Genomic DNA, 21,115 nt, shown 5'->3' on the forward strand with positions numbered 1-21,115 from the left:
CTCTTCCTTCCTCCTTCCTCCAGAGCACTTACCACAATGAGGTTGAATGACATACCTGGGGCAATGCTTCTTGATTCTCTACACTTCAGAGCTTGAAACACCGGAATTTCAAACAAAGCTTTCTTCTAGATCCTGCAATCATTACAATGTTCTGCAAATAACAGACTTTAATCTTCACTTTAATCTGAGTTTACCAGGAATATAAACACAAGTGCCATTGTCTTCTATAAATCACATATAAAATGTCGTGCAAGGTCAGCCCATTCACAGTCTGCCGCTTGCCTCAGTTTATAGGTAAGAGTTAGACATGGAAAAATGTACAGAAACCAGGAAACTCTTTTTTAAATGATAGAAAGGATTAGATACTGAAAGTGGCTCATTGTTAATTGAGTCCCATGTGTGAAAGCTACAGGAAGATTAGTTTATACAGCTGCTGCTCTTTGTCAAAACATTGCTAACAAGGTACACATGTTAAATCTGTGCATCTCCTTTCAGTTCCTAAAAAAGAATGACCACATTAAATCCCATGACAAATGTTAATTTAGAAAAAAATCACTGTTATTTCCTGGGGAATTCAACTATTTCAGACTGTTCTTATTTTATTATGATAATAAGCATTTTTTAGGCAATCTTCCTTCAAATGAAAAATAAGTGGAGAGCAGAGAGGTAGTAACAGAAGGAAAGTAAAGGTTAAATCCTAGTAATTTCTCCTCAGGGTCTTCAAATCTAAGTCTTCAAGGACTGTTTTGAAACAAAACAAAAACGTAATTTTGCAGTCATTGACAGCAGAAAAAAGGACCTTTTAAATCCAAAGCATTCATAACTCATTAAAAATAGTGTTCTGAAACTAATGTGAACTTAAAATTTATTCTGCTTTTCTACAGTTTCCAAAAAAATATCAGGGGCACTAGAAATTGAAACAAATGAGGAAGCTCTTTGACAAGGAATCAGAGAGAACAAAGCCTACAGCAAGCCTATCTCTCCATCCCTCCACGCAAATGGCAAATATGCAACCAGGCCTTCCTAAGAGGATAGAGAGTTAGCTGGAGCCTCTCCTGCTGCTGCTGTGCTAGGTCATGTTACAAGGGTGAGCTGCATTGCTAAGTGGCAGCTGGGCACTTCAAAGGGAACCTCCAGAAGACAGTAGCTGCATCTGAAAAGCAACTGGCCTCAACATCCCCCTCCCAGACACATGGCCTCCCTCATGCCTGTCACTTGAGCTAGAAGGGAGCTGTTTGTGAGGTCAGTGTGACCACTCCCCTGTTCACATTGCTATTACAAGTATGGGAGTATATTTGTAGGCAATGGAATGCAAGCCTTGACTGTGCCATGAGCCAGCTGGCCAGAACTGAGTGCCATGTAGTTGCTGCAATGTGCCTGGCAGGCTCAACATTGTAGGGAAAGTTTGTTAGGTCTGCTTACAAAATGCCATATAAGTATGTCCTAATCTTGCTTCAATTTTCTTAACTACTGGCCAAACCACTTTAGCACAAAGCACTTTTCTAGAAAGTGAGCTCACACTTTTCTGTGTAAAAGTTAGGTTGTGACAAAAATGTCCTGCTGTGACATGCTTCACAGCAGTGCCCAGAGATATCATTAAAAATACAATTGTGATCTCCCTTCTAAAGCTGGATGCCAATATGATAGTACCACACAAGACTAATGCAAGAGGAAGTTTTGTGGACTCTCAGGGAACCAAGAGGAGACATACTGATATATGTGGATAGGAAACCAGCCCTGATTTTCAGCAGCTGAGAATCAGGTAATGTGGACCATTTGAATGGGCACAGGGACTGTACTCTGCAGATTAGAATTTCCTTTTCAGTTTAGGATATATTTTTTGTTTGGCCCAAGCAAAGTTGCTTAATGTACTAAATGAAGAAAATTTATGTAAACTTCAGACCTCTTGCTATCTGTCATATTCAATTAGACCCGTCAGTATCTTCAGGTCACTTAGCTCTAACTCATGTGTTCCATATTTAGCTGAACGTTTTCAGCATATCTATTATGAAAGATATGCATTTTTTCACGTGGTGATATTGGTGATGTTCAGGAAATTAAATATTTCTTGTGTTGAATTCAAGTTTGCCTCAGTAAGAAAATAATATTTAAATATATGCATGATTATGGCAGGATGAAAAAATAAAAACATAAACCACAATAAATAACCTATATTCTGCATACAGAATATTCAAATTTAGCTGCCAAAATATCAAAAAATACATGTAAATACTTCTGTGCAAATGAGTTGTATCCTTAGTTGCTAAGACTTCCATTATTAGAGAATACCTGTCTCATATTAGTCTTAATTGTACTCATTTCAACCTTAGAGGCAACTGTCTCATTTGAATATGTTTAACAAATGTGAGCAAGCAGTAGAGGGTAGTGGCTGTGACACTTCACAGTTGAATTCTTATGTATGTGTTCTAACTTTGTTTACGTAATTCCACCACTAAGGGTAAAAACTGCACAGGTGCCACACAGCACAAAGCCAGGTTACTGTAGAAAGTCATTATCTGGAATTTACAATTTTCCTGAGCCAAACCTTCCAAAGAAGCAGCAAATAAGTACAACAAGATATTCACAAAACAGGTAACTTAAACTCTCTTTGTGTGTTCACATAAACACGACAGTGGTAAACCGCCCCCCACCCCCCACCAACCAAATTTAAGTAACAGCCAAAAGAATGTATAGCAATGATTTCATCCTGTAATTCTTTCTTGAATGTACTGAATCAATTGCATACCTTAACTTCACTTTCCTAGTTTACTGCTAAGCTATGAACATGGAAATAAATACAGTTGCTGGCTTCTAATTCTCTCTGTAAACCATGGAGAGATGAACTGCTACTACTGCACATGCACACTACAAATAATCATGTTTTTACAGTATAAGTAAAGGATAAAAAATCTGAAGAACACCAAAAGGAAACCTAATAACAGCAATCATAAAGATCATGGCAGAAAGCATGTCAAGGTCATTTATGGCGCATACTAATTTGCTGCAGGCCAAAGGATCATTCCATTCACATGAACAAATGCCTTCATATTTTAAAGCAGACGCCTCCCAAAAATCTGGAGTTTTTTAGATGCCTCAGATTTCTCACTTTTCAATAAATGTGTGAGAACGCTACCTGCCACTTTCAAATATTTACTTTGTGTAGGAAATAAATTTCTGCAACTCATAAAGTCCGTAAGACACATATTATTTTGATATTGTTATCTGGATGACTGCTACACCAGAGTCGCAATTTTGTGGTTTCAAGATGAACCTTTCCAGTGTTCTGACAGAAATATGCTATTGTATTGTGTAATTTCTTTTCACTCCTTCTACAGAGAGTCTTCAAAAGAATGGCCAATTGCTATCCAAACACTTTTTATCAATGAAGACTGTACTAAGTCACTATTTCATTTAGTAGAAGACTGTTCACCATTTTTTATGAACTACCATGAACTTTTGACATTAAATATTTTATTTAAAAGGGTATTTAACATACTTCAGTATGTTTCTGTGGACAGGGAGCTTAATGGGTAATCTGTACACGGCAGAGTGAAACAGATTCCTTCTGAAGCTTATGCAGTTATACATGCCAACATGCAGTTTTACATTGCCAATCAATACCAAAAACTAGGTATTTTTGAAATTCAAAAATGGAAAAAGAGATATTGTCATTTTAAAAACACTATGAATTAATTAATGAAATTTTAATGAATGCTTGATCAAAAGAGAAATCATAGAAGCATATGCCATGGTCCTACACTTTCACATGGTCAGTAACTTTTATAGATTACCTTATTTGCATCAATAGTAATGGCAGCATCACAAGCATCAGCTACTGACCTCTCAAAAAGTACCAGGAAATTCCAAAATAATCCAGTAAAATGAAATAATCCTTTATAATTTTACATATGATTTAGCTTGTTTATTTTCTTTTGAAGTAGTGAAATTTCATCAAAAGCTATTTCATTTCTTTCTTAGCAATGTTTAAAGCATAATTGTGTTTATTTACAATGTGTCCTATTTTGTTTGCTGTATTGAGATTTTGTAACAGCTATAAATATTAGAAAATATGTTTTCAATATAATAAACTGAAATCTCTTTTTCTATGACAAAATTTTAGCTGTCTTCCAGAGCTTCCTCTTTTTACAGGCATTTTAACAATTATCATAGGAAAAAAAGTTAAAAATCTAAGCATTTATAAGCAACAGAGCACTATTTCTCCCTTGACTTTAGATTTTATTGTCAGAGATAAGATATGCAAACACAATACTTGGTGTAAAGAACATGATGTAGAACATAATTATTGATTTATGCTTATGAAAAAACATTTTCTTATTCAGAGAATTTAATTTCAGAATATGGTACCGTGATGAGTATCAGAAATGAACACAACCAATCAGTTTAATGATTTGTTTTATCTAGCAATAAGAAAGTGCTAAGAATCACAGCCTGCAGGTTGGAATGCAGCTATACCATGCTGAGTACTGCTTTAGCACAGAATTCCACACTAAGCATTTCAAATACCACTGTACGCCGCCATCTCAACAGAGCTGAAGATCCTGCTGTGCTTGGTGCTGAGCTGAGGCACCGAAGGATGTGGATGTCAAATACCTGCATTCCTTCTCCACTCAGACACTCAGTTGCAAGTCTTTGTAAAGCATTTCTAGAAGCAACTACAAAAAGGTAGTGTTTATATGAACTTTTCTCATTTCTTAGATAGGAGATGGCATTTCAAAAGGAAAATACTGCAAAACTTTTTGCTTTTCAAAGGTGCTCACTTTCAGCAAAAGCCCCGTAATATAGCAGAATGACAGAAGATCCTGTTATCTTAATGACTTAACAAGGTACATTGGTTCTTATGAAGATCTGATTCTCAGATTATCTCCTGAGATACGAGAGAGAAATATGGAAAAGTATGGAGAATGAGACAAGGAACCACTTGTTACAAGTAGTCTTCTGAAAATAAACAATTAACTATTCTACAAAACTAACTGATTGGCTTTCTTCTTGTTCAGAATCAGTTCTGCTTTCTTCCCACGTAGTCACAATCGTCTGTAATGTATTTCCAAATTCTGGCAAGAATTGATTTCAAATATTAGGAAAATGTCAAACTAAAACAAAGTCCTATTTAAAATTTAAAAGAGCCACAAAGGTTTGTTACATTATTTAGATTTAACCTTACACAAACAAAAAACAAAATCAGATGCTAAAGAACTTACATTTCTTGGGAGTTGAGACGAGGAGGCAAATTAAAGAGTGTGCACATTTGTATTTCAGCAAGCTTGACCTTATTTACTTACTATTTTGAAAATACTAATTCTGCATAGTTCCAAAAGAGAAGAAAGAAAAATTCTGCTAATTGAACTAATTACCACTAGCAAATGAAGATGACAATATCTCAATATAGAAAATTAATATAAGTGCTTGCTTGATATTTTCATAACATAAACAAACTTTCTAGAGATTTTGCATGCCTTTTTTTTCCAAAATCTTTCCTATTAGTGTATATGAAAACAAATGTATAAATTGTTTTCCTTTCCGTCTCAAGACCTGTTCCCTGGAAGTGAACATTTTGTAATTTCACTTGATGTTCATCTCCATTCTCCTTTTGTAAGCATAGTATAATAGATTTATGCTGCGTATTTAGCATAGCTCTGATCTTCCACAGAGCTCAATATAAAATCTAGAAAATACTCCCTAAAGTATATTGTTTGCTTCTCAAAAGCAATTACTTCTAGGTAAACTGGTACATTTAAACTCACATTAAAAATAATTAAGAGTATAACTCCTAATCATTTCCTAAAAACATGAGGGAAAATACAGGTCTATGATAGGGAAGGAGGAACTGTGATAACCACGGTGCAGAGATACAGGTGACATAGTAGAAAAACCTATAGCAAATATTTTTTCCCTAATGAAAAGTATGCTTAATAATGAATTTTGCACACTGAAGGAAACTTGACTCATAATAATCAGAAAAATAGGGAAACAAAAAGATGCTGTAAAGTTGCAGCTTATGAATAAAAGCACCACCTTTAAATATGTTACTTTCTCAAGTAACTGCACAGAAACTTTATACTCTAGCTTTTGCACATCTGTTAAATACAGGTCCCTCAAGTCTTGCCTATTAGACTTTGAACACTATTTTATTCATTTTACAGAGGTAAAAGTATAATCATTAGATTATACTTTAGCAGGAAATTTTACAATTTGCAACCATGTAGAGGAATAACATGCCTCTGGTCCAACAGACCCTGCAGTTGCTGACAGCAACCTAGCACTGCAGGCATATTTGAAATCTTACTCCTTTTTTCCCATTGATCCCATGAAATGAGTAACAGTAGCTTATTGTCCATTACATGGCTCATGGAAATCCCAGATACTGGGATTGTCCTTGTCATGCGCAGACTGACTGTAAATTTTAATAGCAGGGAATCCAAAGCATGGATGAAGTGCTAGAACTATTGAGAATGCACTTCATTATTGATAGAGGCTCCCTTTGCTTTTGGACTTCAGAGAGATCTTTAACATCGATGCATAATGGCCCAACTGACCTGCCCAGATATTTTGCTATTCTTTTCCACATCTATTTTAACTTCTGTGCTACAAGGGACAATGAATGATACTTTGTCCCTATATTCAGCTGCACAGCCCAAGGGATGTTCTTAAAGGAAAGCAAAGGAGCTGGACTTTGCTCTTCCCAACACAACCACCATCTGCTTTCGCTGTTCTTTTTTAGTTGCTTGCAGTATTGCCTATTGACCATCCATGCTTCCACAGCCAATGCCAAGTGGATTCTTTGACTGTAATACTTCAGTTAATTCAGTCAAAGCAGCATAGATCTGAAATGCAAGACCCAAAATACCTTAAAATTTTACTGAAGACATTTCTTTCTCTGTTTCTAAAACTCCAAAAGACAATGATAGTCTTTAACCTAAGTGCCAAAAGCCTCTTTCAGTATCTAAGCATATCTGAACATCTGCAGTCTGATTCACAAGCTTCACACAACATGGGTGTGGGACAGTAGCAAACATACATAACTAGATATAGCATTTTCCCTAGACTAAATAAAAATACGTAAGTGAAGAGAGACACAATATATAATGAGAGTTACTTTTGGTAATAATCCACTTTATAGTAACAGATAAGAGTGTTACTATTTTGCTGTTTTCTTTTAGTCCAAATAAAATGTTTCCTCAGAGTTTTCTTTAACAGTCATGAGATTATCACAGTTGGTGCAACAGATGCTGGTCCCTAGGAAGAATGGCCTGATCCTGTAAAACCTGCTTTCTCATGTGCAGGCCCTTTGAAATCAGTGGGATTTATGTAAATAGGGATTTGCGGGATTAGGTTTACAGTCTAGGGAGTCTGCAGTACTTCAGTCATACATGTTCTAGTTTTGTTGCCTGGGAACTCAATGCACCAGAATAGCTTCTGAACAGGCCTTTTAAGAACATCCTTTACAGAAGAACTATGAATCTGAACACAGTCCTTGCAACATGAATTCAGAATTAAGACCTTGAATTACTGTAAAACAACCAAATAAGATTCAAAGAGATCAGATGAGATCCATATTAACCTACAAAATACAAGAAGAATGTCCCTCAAATTTACAAATGTGAGGAAGGGGAGGAAGATAAATCACAGATTTTTTTTTTCCTTTCTTTGTTTTTTTTCATTGTTCCTAAATGGAACACAACATTCCATATGTATATTTTCTTCTTCCAGTATCAAAACCCAGACCTACAAACATTCTGTATACAGTAACTTTGGGTTACTAAGGAGACAGAAGAAGAGAGGTTACTATTCAGAAAGCAACACACCTGTCAAGTGCAGGGGTTGCAAAACTGGTGCTATTGGCAATAGAGATGGCATCTTCCACCATCCCCTACTCACACAAACCTTTGGGTTGTCCCCACACAGCCCCTGCCCGCTCCTCCCTAAACCCACACCCTCTCCTTCCCTCACCTCACCCATTCCCAACATCTGCACAAGTTGTGGCAGGAGTTGGGTTACTGCAGCAGTTTTCATTGGCAAGGAGGCACAAATAGCTCAGAGCCACCTAGCACTCAAATAGTGACAGAATCCAAAAAAGCTGATGAGTGTGAACTGTCTGTGGAAACACTCTGTGAAGATAGGAAATGCTGGCATATTTATTCATCACCGATGATGTCCAGAGAAGCAGTTACTCAGCTGTCTGCCCCTCAGGCAATCAGAAATATGTCAGCATGGCACTGGCGAGGCCTCACCTTGAATCCTGTGTTCAGTTTTGGGCTACTATGGCAAATACTTTGAGGTGCTGAAGCAAATTCAAGAAAAGGGCAAAAGAGGTTGCAAAAGGTCTAGAGAAAAACTTCCATGAGGAGCAGTTGAGAGAGTTGACATTCTTTAGCCTGGAAATAAAAAGGAGTCTGAGAGGAGACTTTGGCGCTCTCTCCGCAACGAATTGAAAGGACATTGTATTGTTGTCAGCCTCTTCTCCCAAGTAACAGGACACAGGTCAAGAGGCAATGGCCTCAAGTACCACCAGTGGAGGTTTAAATTTATTATTAGGATATAAATTGATTACCAAAAGAGGTGTGAAGCATTGGAACAGACTGCCTAGGGAAGCAGTTGACCTGCTATCCCTGGAGGCAATGAAAAAAGGAGTAGATGTGGCACTCAGGGATTAGTGGTGAACTTGGCATTGCTAGTATCCTAGTTGGACTTGATGATTTGGAGGTCTTTTCCAACATAAGTAACTCTAGGATTCTATATGCCACTTTCAAAGAGGTCATGTGTTATCAGTGACAGAGAAATCAGCAACAAAAACCAAAGGTATTTTGTCAATAAGATGCATAATAACTAGGATGTGTACCAAATAGCATGCACTCAGACTGGAAATTACAGATCAAACACCTCATGACAGACACAGTCATATGCACATATTATATATTATATATATATTATATATATAATATTATATCATATGCACATATTATATATTATATATAACAGAGACAAGTTCAAATTAATCTATTGTATTTACTCCAATGGTCAAATTTTTCCAGAGTAGATTGACATCATCCTGTAGGGAAACTAAAGGAGCAGTTTACATGAAAGCACATGAAGATGCCATATGAATGCGATTTTGCTGCTTTCAGGACCCACATGAGCTCCCTCAGACCTAACCATGGTGTTACTGGTTATCACTATGGTGTTATAATGCATAGGTAAACTTTGGCAGAATCAAAATTAAAAACTGTAGAGTCTTTTTGCAAATTTTGTTCCATGTGTACATTAATCATTAAATTCTGTTCCGTTCATTTTTACACCTGTTTCCAGGGCATTATCCATATGACCTAATACTGCCACTTCATAGTGTCTTAACTGCACTTTTTGGTCTCTGACAAGGGTGCCCATCAATGGTAAGAGAAGTGTCATGAGCACACAGAGAAGACAGAATCTCATTAAACTGTAACATAGAATTTAAGGAAAAAATCTATGTATAGCAGTCTCTGTAGGTTCCTCACCAGATGGAATAGGGAGTTCTGTGTTAATGCTCATCCTACTGTGAAACACGTCAACAAGCCCAAGTTACCAATAATATGACTTGAATTCTGACGAGGTCAGATTGGATGGACTATATTTAAAACACTTTTATCTTACTGGAATAGGATAATGTGTTCTAAGACGCTATACCAGAGGAACATAAGACTCTTCTGCTGATTTAACCTAGTCTCAGAAGCTTATGCTCTATACCATGCTTCAGGTCAATTACAGCTGAACAATGCAGGAGAACAGGACTCTAACACAGCACAAAGTGAATTAGTGTGGCCTTCTGATCAAAGACTAAGCAGACTTTGTCCAGAAAATCAATTTAAAGACTGCAAAAATCTGAGAGAAAGCTTGTGTGATTTTAGTTGCTCATTGTTTGTGAAGCCAAAGCTCAGAAAAGGAAGAAATTGGACTACTGTATTAGCACCACTGAACCCTGAAATTAGAAAGAATGTCAAGTGATCACCTGAACCACTTCTCTGCTAGATCAGGTTTAGGTATGTCATCTTAGTAGATGCCCCCTGCACCTGTCCCTGATTAAAAAAAACACTGTCCTTATCATTAGAAAGATCCTGAATTTTTTTCTGGAGCATATTCATAACTGATAAAAGTTTGTGTCTTTACTTCTTGACCTACCTATAAGGAAGGCTAATCAGAAAATTAGAAAGTTTCTGGCTACCTCCAAATAATTCAGACTTTTTTTCTCATGTACCTAGAGCAATCAAGATTAGACAGCACTGAAAACCATCACTAGTTCTTTCAGTTGGATTAGTAGTGTGTGAGTCCTTCCAACAATTATTACAACTTCATTCTAGGACTTGGTGCACTCTCCTGAATGATCAAGATAAGTATTTGACTCTATGATGATCCTTATCCTGAACCTGAATTACATCTTTGAATGCACATTCTTTATGTCACACAAATATTGAAGGACAAACAACAGATTAATTGCTGGCCCTAATGCTGTGTTTGTGAGTGCTAAGAAGCCATTCCAAATGTTCCAAAAAGGATTAATGCAGTATAACAAGTCTATTTAATTACTGAAAGACCAGTGATCCTCATTTTACTATAAGCAGCTTTTCCTTTATTTGGAGGTTGCAAATAGAACAGAAATCACTACAGGACAACTATGATTCTTGTCCCAGAATATTCAAGTTATATCCACAATACAATGAAAAAATGTATGAACGGCCAGGAAGGACTATATACTCACACTGCATTTGTGTATGATAAAGCAAGATCAGCATATGTTTTAAAATACACCAGAACTCCTCACTATAAAGTGCAAAAAAGAATTTTATGCTCTAAGTAACAATTTGATATGTTTTCTTAAAAAAAAAAAAAAAGGCAGCAATTAAGCCAGTAAAGTAATTATACATAGCTTTAAAACAAATTCCCTTGGGTTTAATAAAACCAACTAAGTCTGTGGCTCCTACAACATAAGCCTCTACAAGACACTGAACTGCAGGCCATAAACTCACCTATGAATGCATATATGGCAAAATCACAGCCTGATATCCTTTAAATTCTATGTCTGAATCCAAAAGTCCAATCAATTTTTCAATTCACTTTTCTGCACAAGCTGGTTATTCTTTAACTGGAAGTTAAACAATAGAATAAGTTTTGATGTTAACCCTTGTTTTGCTGTAAACTGCACTGCTTCAGTATCAGATGGAAAAATACATGGACACACTTAATTTTTGAAAATTATTGCCACTTCCCACTCTGAGAAGCAGACACAGTAATTTTGTAGGTATGGCTAGCTCGTTACCAAAAGTGAAATATGGTCATAAATGAAGGAATGAAGAAAGCAGTGACTGAAGGAGCTAAAGTAGATGGCATACTGGGTCCAAAAAGCACAGGTTACTAATTACTTAGGAGTGTTTCACTACAATCACTCAGGGCTTCAGGCAAAGCTAGGCCCTCTAAGACTCAATCCTGGACTAAGCCCCTATAGATCAATGTTGTGAACAAATCAGACTTGTCCAAGTCTGGGAGATGAAACAGGATGGCCATCATATTACAGATATGGGTACAATATTACATTAGCTTGGGTTTCATCTCACACCTCACCAAATTCCTGATCATCCATCCTGAGCATGGGACCACAGTACAGGAACTTTAGTGTTCAAGTGGCCCACTTGACTGAAAATCTGTGATGAGAGCAGAGAGAAGGACAGGAAAGCAGACTCAGCTCATAGCCTTCTCCTGCAGGCACCGCAGATGCCTCCTTTGTGGCTGAATGTTCAAGAAAATCCATACGATCGTCCCATAATGAGGGTTTCTTTTATCCTTCTGTCTGGAAGATATTTTTGCTTTACTGTCACAGGGCAGGGAAACTCAGAGGGCTGGCTGTGCCTCAGAGGGATGTCACGTTCCATTCCCAAGGGCCAGCCCCACCCGGAGCTCCTGCTGAAGGAAGCAGGGGTGACTCGAGGAGTGCTGCTTGCAGAGCCCTGGTCCCCTGTGATGGGCCAGCCCTGCTGCATGGTTTAGCTCCAACACCCTCTCCTATAGAGCAGTTCCACTGCAGGGCTTCAGGCAAGGAATGTTTTGTGCCGGCCCTCCCTGCTTGGGCAAGTTCCTTCTGTCTGGGCATGAGAAAATTTGGTACAACATTTCTTTATGATACAGAGCCCTCTTGGGGGCTGGGCACTAGCACGTGGGTTTTGCTTGCAGTGGAATACAGGAACTTTTTAGCCAGTACTTATCTCAGTATTTATCACAAACCTCACTGGGCCAACACTGAAGCAAGATGTGTTCTCTCTCCCTGGGTCCAGAGACACAGAGATATTAATTAACTTACCTGCAGTCACCCACTGAGATAACAGTGGGGTTGGGGACCACAGACAAGGATTTTTAAGTCCTTGCATCTAAACATTGAGTCATACTTTACATCGCCATCACAGCCATAGCATTCAATTCCTTAAACCAGCATTTCCACCCTCTTTCTTCAGAGGAACTATGTAACTGCAGTTAGAAATCACACCTAGCTCGCAGAGTTTCACACAGAAAGAAAATGTTTCATCATATACAAGTGCACAGGAATGCTGTACGTAAACATACCATTTGATTTCTTTTTCAAGAAGCAAAAAAGAATAAGTTTACAAAGAAATCAGGTGTACTGCAGAAATTCAAGTCTGCTCATGTGCTGTGAAAGTCAGTGCACAGTGCTGTAAAAGAATAGAGGGTTTAAACTCAATTGAATAAATCCACTCATGTGAGCAAAGTCTGAGGCTAAAGACTTAAAAAAAGAGAATACCAATTATCTGATGACCACAGGAATACAAATTTACTTGCTTTATAATGGTACCAGTACTAGTCTGTAAGCTTTCTTAACCTAGCCACAGTTTTTTTACAGATCCAGCCACTGATTTTGAAAGGCTCTACTTCCTAGAAGTGTCACAATGCAGCATATGATTTCTACTTTCTACTAAATAAACTATCCCAACAATCACATTGTTGGCAATTATGGGTAGCACAAAATGTACATCAAGAAGCTGACATTAGCATCTGAGATACTAACAGCAGGCAGCCTGTCAGGGTGAGGGGCCAATGACTGCCCCCCACCAAGAACAATTCTTAAGAACAAGTAGCTTCCACTAGAAATAATGTATTTCACTTTTTTTTTTTAAAGAAGTCATATAAAGATTGCTCCTTTTCCCTTTTACTAAGATTAGATACTGCATCAAGCAAAGAGTTTAAAGTCCTTTGCTTTAGAAACCATGACTGCTCTTAAATACAAGCTAGGTCTTTAGAAATTGATGTTCTGGTATTAAAGAAATCAATAGCCACTTATGACATTGACAGGAAACACTCCTCCATTTCACACAAAAAAAATGTTTTGATTATTGTTGTGTTCTAAAAATTGAAATAGTGTACATACTCATTAGATTTTCATCACTAAATATTTTCGAAGTAGAACATTCTTCCCAACACATCCCACTCAAACAAAGCTCACAGTGAAATGGGATTGACTAAGATGGATGGTGTTTCCCCTTGAAAAAAGTAGTGACCCCGTGCACCCCAACATAACAGAAATGCACAGCAGCCTGAGAGGGGATGGAGTTTTCCTCCAGCTCCCAGAAATTCCCTCACTACCTCTTATACTATGAAGGGCTGTCAATTTGTCCTCCCCACTGTCAGCAGACAATAGGTGGTGACATCAGAAGCACTTCCAAAGGAGGATACAGATGTTTTGGAGGGACTCTGAAAACCCAATGGGGTGTAAATTTGGGGCCGAGATCTTCTTGTCAGCAACCACCACAAAGAAGTGGAGGAAGTGGCATGGCCACTGAACAATGGAGAGGTCAAGCAGTTCACAGCCATTTCATGACCCAGACAAACCAAGGTCAAGAGATTCAGGTAGCAACTTGGCATGGGCATGAGTTACAGCACAAATGAATTGTTTTAACAAATCAGCTTTGGTCAATTAAATCTAACAATATGTGTTGCATCACATAGCCGGGTTTTTGACACTAAGGCCAGGAGCTGAGGCCAGCCACGTAAAACACATCTTTTAATATGGCATAACAAATTTAAGGCAATCCGTCTAGAAACTGCAGATGTCAGAGTAAGTAGTCTTGATTAGGAAAAATTTTCACACTTTTAAATCAGGTACACTGGACTGGAGTTATCCCTTCAAAAAGTCTGGCATCATTTCCAAAGCCATTACTCAGGCAACAGAAAGCTGATGCTGCAGTAAGTATCCTTGCTATCTCTAAGACACAATGCACATCCATAATAATCTTCTAAACATTTCCCTGTTAGCCACTTCAAAAAAAAGGCTGAAGATGGTTTGGCATTTTAGCCCAATGCAATTCACAAGCAAAAATATATACTATTTTAATTTCACTCAATTTCTAAAGGCATAGAGTTTGTAATTACTGAATTCTAAAGAATGCACATTGTTTTGTTTCTATTTTAAAGAAAGATATGCAAATCTTATGACACCTCAGAAGACAGCTTATGAGGGATATGGCAAATAAATTGACTGAAAATTAAAATACAATGCTAGATTTAAGATAAATAGATAACCATCTTTCAGTTGTTTAAATTGATCCTTATGAAAAGACGTGTGGTAACTCAGGTTAATATTGCTTGGAGATCAGGAAGTCAAATATGTAAACAATATGTTCAAAACATAGATACTTAAAATTATCAATTGTTAAATAATTACAAACAATAAAGAATATTTCTTACCTGTGCACACCATTTGCCTCCAACAAACAATCACAAAATTTTTTCCCTAATTTCTCAACCACCACACCAAGTTTCTCAAAGTTCACTACCTGTTCATTTTTGCATTTGGCTTTCCTGTTCACTTTCTAAGGAAGAAAATGGGAACTGTTTTGATCAATTTCCATATGTATTTTACTCAGAGGGGAAATAATAAAAAGCCCACTTAAAGCCACTGAGATGTCTTTAGTGAAGGTGACTTTATGGAAGGACACTGGAAAACTTGACATGTCCTTTCTATTCTGGAGATGAGCAGTTCCTTAAGTAAAAAAGTGCAAGGTTTCACTGAGAGAAAAGAGTACAATGATTGAAGGGGATTCAGCTAAGCTTTCACACCATTCCACATCACAGTAACTTCTTATTTCAATACTATTTCTTGGAGTAAAAACAGACAAATATACATGTTGCTTAAAAATTCCAAACACTACAGGCAGTTAGAAGCAAATTAAGGTTAAAATTATTCCAAGGTCCCCATAATTTTAAGTCACCTTTCTGACTTGAAGAGGGGTTTCATATAAAGTGGAATGTAGCATACAAGAGTCATAGGGCATGAAGGCAAAAGCTCTGGTCCTCAGGCAATCCAAAACATTCAAAACACTATCATTGATAAACACACTTTTGACTATCAGTTCTTTTTGAAAATGTCCCCCAAACACCAATTCTGAAGTGCCCATCTCCCACCACTCTTTTTGAGGGCAGGGATGGGATGGGATGGGATGGGATGGGATGGGATGGGATGGGATGGGATGGGATGGGATGGGATGGGATGGGATGGGGAGGCAGGTGGACTAGAATAAAAATCACATTCCAATGTTGACGTTCCCAAGAAACAGCTGAAGATATATATTTATTTAAAATTTAAAAAGTATACTTCAGAAAGGGAAAGAATGCCCCTCAGAGAAGAGCTGGTGAGGAGAGCACAAGTAACCTTTTGTCAATAAAAAGATGGTCAGGGGGAAATATAAACAACTGTGCTAGAAGAATACTTCCAGGTTCACACAATGCTCACTGCTACAAGACAGTACAATAGACACACCAAAATGAACTCTGCTTTTTCTAAGACAAAGCTAATAATCTGAGATTTACTTCCCTTTTACTAGCTTCTGAGACTTTCAAACCTCTTATAATCCAGGTTTCAATGCCGTGAGCCAGGGTTTTAGCAAAAACTTCTAAAAATTTCACCAGAGTTTAGAGTTACAAAAATTAAAAAGAGATACAGAGTAAAATCATGAAGCCTGCCTATAATGAACGACATCTTGTTTAACATCTGTCAAACAAACTGAGTAGTATCAGAGGCTTTCTTCCCTTTTCACATTCACTTAGTATCTGTAAAGCAGCTCCTCATAAGGAGCACCCCACAATGAAAGGAGCAACCCTATTCAGTTAAAACAGCCATTTAACTTAATTTTAAGACCATCCTAGTCCCAGCAATTACGTCGAAGAAACATTTCATCTTACTGTTGAGACTGGAAAGTAACACTTCAGGAAACCTCTTGAGTTACAGTGTTTGGCATTGTGGACCACCGTTTCAGAGGGCCACCTGTCCTTGACATGACTATGCTACTACATTAGCAGCAGGGAAGAGGAGGAGGAAACAGAGGGGAAAAAAAGGAAAGCTAGGTAAAGAAGTGGACTTGACAGCAACCTCATGCAATTAACTTTAAAATCCAACCTGCAGTGGCATTTAGCATTTAGCATAATTATTTTCATGAAGTTTTCACAGTTACAGTGAATTCAAATATGCACGAAAATTTAAGAAATTTAAAACATAAAATTCTGCTTTAAATTCAGGTATTTCCTTTACTAATGATTGGTCTTGTATATAGTTTAGAATAATCCTTTTTGTTCACAGTATTCTGTCTGAAACTACCACGAAGCAAGATTTTCTGATTCATTTTCCACTCTTTATCTTTTCTTGTTTTGAGATAAATGTTATTCATAAATTAATAATGACCTCTATGTTTTCAAGTAGCTGAAAAGAATTTATTTAAACTTCATTTTCTTTTATCTTAAACACAATTGATGTTATTAACCCTGTGAAAATTACTCCTCTTAGTGTCTCAGGTAAGAAAAATCAGAATGAGGTAAATGTTCATTCCTGAAATGCACATAAATTTAATTCCTGTTAACAGTAATACTAAATATGGAAAATTCACTTTTCTTTTTCATGAACCTGTCATATGACCCACATTTCTGCTCTAAAGAAAATTTTTTTAAATTAAAAAGAAAAAATGAAACATTTTGAATTCTTCAGACCTACTATCCAAATACTAGTCCACACACCATGTTTTGAAAAAATGAAAATTTTTAAGTGGCCCTTCAAAATGATTCAGTGTCTTCCATCTTCATAAACAAAGTAACTATAATAATCAATTGAAAAATATTATTACATCCATATACAGACTGAATTAACCTCTATTTCCTAACAGCAAATGTCTTTCGTGCCTATAATTATCAGTACAATAGAGACAATCAACAATGAAATAGTTATCCAAAATTTTACATAAGAAAAATAGAAAATAATACAGTGTCTTTTTCAGTTGACACAAAAAAGTTTTTTTTTAATTGCCTTCTCTTCACACCTCAACAGACGGGAATTGTCCAGAACAAATCAGTTTTTAAGAGGTTGATTATTCCCTATGAGATTTTTAAACTACTAAAAGCTCTTCTCGTACTAGAGCAGACAAAATATAAACTCATACTTCTGGTTCTGTACTGGCTTTCCAATTCAAAATTGAGATTTCCAGCAGAGGATCGCATGCCACTTCACTGTGCAAGAAACAAGGTCCTAAAGCATCTGGAAGCCTGTAGGTACAGGCAGTAATAAGCTCTATTTCCTGCTGTTCCTGCTGTAACTGATCATTTTCTGGGTAAACTCCCAACAAATCACCTTGCACTTTGATATATCCTTCAGCAAAACAGGTAAAATATTCTATTGTATAAAACAGTATTCAGGTAAAGTATTCAGAAGGAGGTAAATCATTAAGGTTAAACGAAGTAGAAACAATCAGCAAATTGTCATCTAAGACCATTGCTTTTTTATTAATTGTATGTGGGAACATCAGTGCACACAAAAAATGAGAACCCTCATCCAAAATCTGTCTGGGTGGTGTGGTATTTAGGCATATGACCATAACATGACTTAACCAGAAACTGCTTAAAACATTATTTTGAGTGTGATTTTTAGTGGAAAATTCATGTAGTCACAGCAAGCTAACCAAAACAATTTTATTATCATTTTAAAATGCTAACAGAATGACTGCACAATAAATTTTCTCTACTTACAGAATGAAAACTCAAATGTGACATGAAACTACTATGCAAACCTCTTGCAAAATTTGAGCTCCCTATAGACATAAATTCACAAAATTCAAAAAGCTTTAAAAAAGATTAAGCCATTGATAACCCACCCACTCCTGCAATTCAGACATATCTCGTTAAAAAAACAATTCCTTCTGGAAGAGGGCACGTTTTCCAAGTAAGACAAGACACACATGTTTCCAGGACTGTCTGAATTGGGAAAGTGATATCCCCACTTGGCTGGGAGTTGCCAGTTTGCTGGCACTAAGCTAAGGGCAAAAGCGTTTCGGCTCGATGAGGCAGCAGCACCCTGCACTCCAGCTGAGGTTATCTGCAACGCGCTCGCTCTTTAGGAGTGTGGGCATCACACCAGGGTGTGCCCATGCCCCCTCCCATGCCCCCCCAGCAGGGCATGGCACCTGTGGCACAGCAGGGCACTGCCAACCTCCCCAGCACAGGACCAGCTCAGCACGAGAGCCCTGCATACAAAATCTCCCCTTGGCCAGCCAGTGCCCTCGCTCTTCTCTCATCTTTCTCTTGCTTTTTTCCTTTTTTTCCCTGGCCCAGTACCCCCCCTCCAATCCTCAAGAGACAGGACACAGTCTAGCAACTCAGGGACTCAAATAGGCCAGGCTTCCTTCTGCACAGCCCTTTGGGTAGAGCTGCTAATCCTTCTTATTAATTAACGAGATAATAGCAGTTAACCGGAAAGCAATATTAATGTTAACTATCTAGGAAACTTCCAACAGAAATGATTTATTCTTTTTGCCAATTTCCTGGTAGCAAAGTTGCACAGCTGGAGCTGTGGTAGCATCTTGATGGCATAAGAAGTTAAAAAATGAAGAGTGCCTGAATGGGACTAAGAACACCTACATCTATTTTCTTCCCCACTCCCTAGGTAGTTTAAAAGAGCCTCTCCTCCTTTGACTCCAGAGTTTTTTAACAGCTGGGAATGTGGGTTTCCCCAGTTATATCACCCTTACATAAGGACAAAGGAGAGTGTAAACAGTAACATGACTGATCAGAGAAATGCACTCTGAGAGACACATGAACTAAAAACACTCAAAAATCTTAACATTTACATGTAGCACTGCTACATGTTCTTTAAACTCTCAAACTCCCAAGGTGTACTATGCTTCATTCAGTATATGCTGAATTACTTAACATCAAGTTTGCATTTTATTCATGCTGCAAAAAAAAAAGTAGTGAAGATGATGAGGGAATTCAGAATTCTGCAGACAAGGCACATTGCTATAGGTATTTTATATTTTAGAAAAAAAATAAGGCAATTTCTGCTTTTTTTTTTTAAAATTAGTCACTGTAAAAGTAAAACATCCATCTGAAGGAGAGATTTATATTATCTTGGTTCTGTTGCAGCAAACAAGTACTGCAGCTTTCATTCACTGATTGTCAAAAACTTTCCAATGTGCCCACTGCAATGCGGATGCCAACCAACGAATCAAAGGCATTCAGCAACTAGACAAAGAGGGTCTGATGCCAACCTCGGTGCCACTGGCAACCATTATTGGCATCAAGCACATTGTCTGCCTTTTTTTTCGTTCTCCTGGCACTCGACAAACAAAATGGCGGTTCTTGTAGCAACGGGAACACAGCATAAGCGCTGTGCTGAATTAAATACCATCAAATGATTTTATGGACTGAAATGCATTTCATACCAAATGATAGACATTCCCTAATACTAACAGCAAAAAAAATAAAAAGGCAATTCTGTCAATAGAAACAATGTTCACGCCATTTTCAAGTTTGGGTTTTATAAGCGATTTGTGTGGGACACACACACCCCTGATACACACAACAAGCAGAGCCTCATAGAAGCGTGTTGTGATTAATGCTTGTTTTAATGTTAAACATTGATCACAGTGTATACTTCCCATTTTCTTTCTCCTTTTCAGTCAAAGGAGCAGCATTTCAACCTACGTCAATCCTCTATTTTTTTCTTTTATTTAAGAGGATAGCAGAAAGTGAATAGATGGTAAAAAATATGCTGAATTTTGAGATGAGCGAAAAGTAGCATCTGATGAAGTTCATCAATGATAGAACTTCATAGATTAGTCCTTATTTCTTCTTTCAAGGCAGACATGGAAGTAGAAGCTCTTTTTGTTAAGAACTGAAAACATTATTGACACTTCTAGATCTGGAAATTGTCAATATATTGTAACATTACTCTGCACTGCAATGCGGATGCCAACCAACAAATCACAGACATCCTAGGCTAAACAAAGAAGGTCTGATGCCAATCCTGGTGCCACTGGCAACCATCACTGGCACTCGAACTACCCTTCCTCCTCTTTTTCTCCCTAATCTTCTATTTTAAAGCAACAAAAAAAGCAAACTACTTGGCCCCTTTTTTCATTTTGTGTGCTAATTCCTTCTTCATATTTTGTTCAGGGATTTAATCGTTTCTATGTTTCCACTTAGTTTTTACATTGTGCTATTAGGCGTTTATATGTTCTGAAAGATAAATAAAAAGCAAAACGCCATATGTATAATGCAATATTTTTGGTTGACTTCATGCATATCTTTCACAGAGCCTGGCACTCTTAATCAAGTACACTACAAAGTGTACAATTAACCTGCTTTCAATGAATATAGAGAATCAAAGTTTGATAAAATGGAAAAAAAAAATTGCATAGACAACTTAATATGACTTCTTCAAGAAGAGAGCCAACAGATGTTAATGGAAGACTTACAGTAAAGCAACAAAATATGAAAGATATGCAGTTAGCAACAAACAAAAGGGTCTTCTAAGAGTGACTTGGTATATAGAAATTATGCAGCTTCCTTTTCAGTATATTCTCAAAGTAGCATTTTGTAACTTTGAAAGTTACAATATAACAGCATGCTTAACTTCCTCATTTCCAATTAGACAAAAGTGTTTTAAATAAACTTATACTCTCAATACATTTAAATCAACAAAATCTGCTATGCCCTGCAATACCTTCTTCCACTTCAAGTTACTGCCTTTCAACAACTTATAAGTCAACAGTGTGTTGAGAGTACTCTGACCCCAGTTTCTTTG

General features: G+C 37.3%; 1 protein-coding gene and 1 long non-coding RNA gene across 8 annotated transcripts in view; one reads left to right on the forward strand and one right to left on the reverse strand.

The window, feature by feature from the left end:
* Nucleotides 1–21,115, reverse strand: part of NFIB (nuclear factor I B) — a 171,087-nt gene that overhangs the window by 140,892 nt on the left and 9,080 nt on the right. The window lies entirely within an intron of this gene.
* LOC135289363 (uncharacterized) lies at nucleotides 1,311–4,675 on the forward strand. The gene is made up of 4 exons (XR_010352131.1): nucleotides 1,311–1,436; nucleotides 1,629–1,762; nucleotides 2,458–2,592; nucleotides 4,423–4,675. It is a non-coding gene; the product is annotated as an uncharacterized LOC135289363 (long non-coding RNA).

Source organism: Passer domesticus, chromosome Z (assembly GCF_036417665.1).
Source record: "Passer domesticus isolate bPasDom1 chromosome Z, bPasDom1.hap1, whole genome shotgun sequence".
NCBI lineage: Eukaryota > Metazoa > Chordata > Aves > Passeriformes > Passeridae > Passer > Passer domesticus.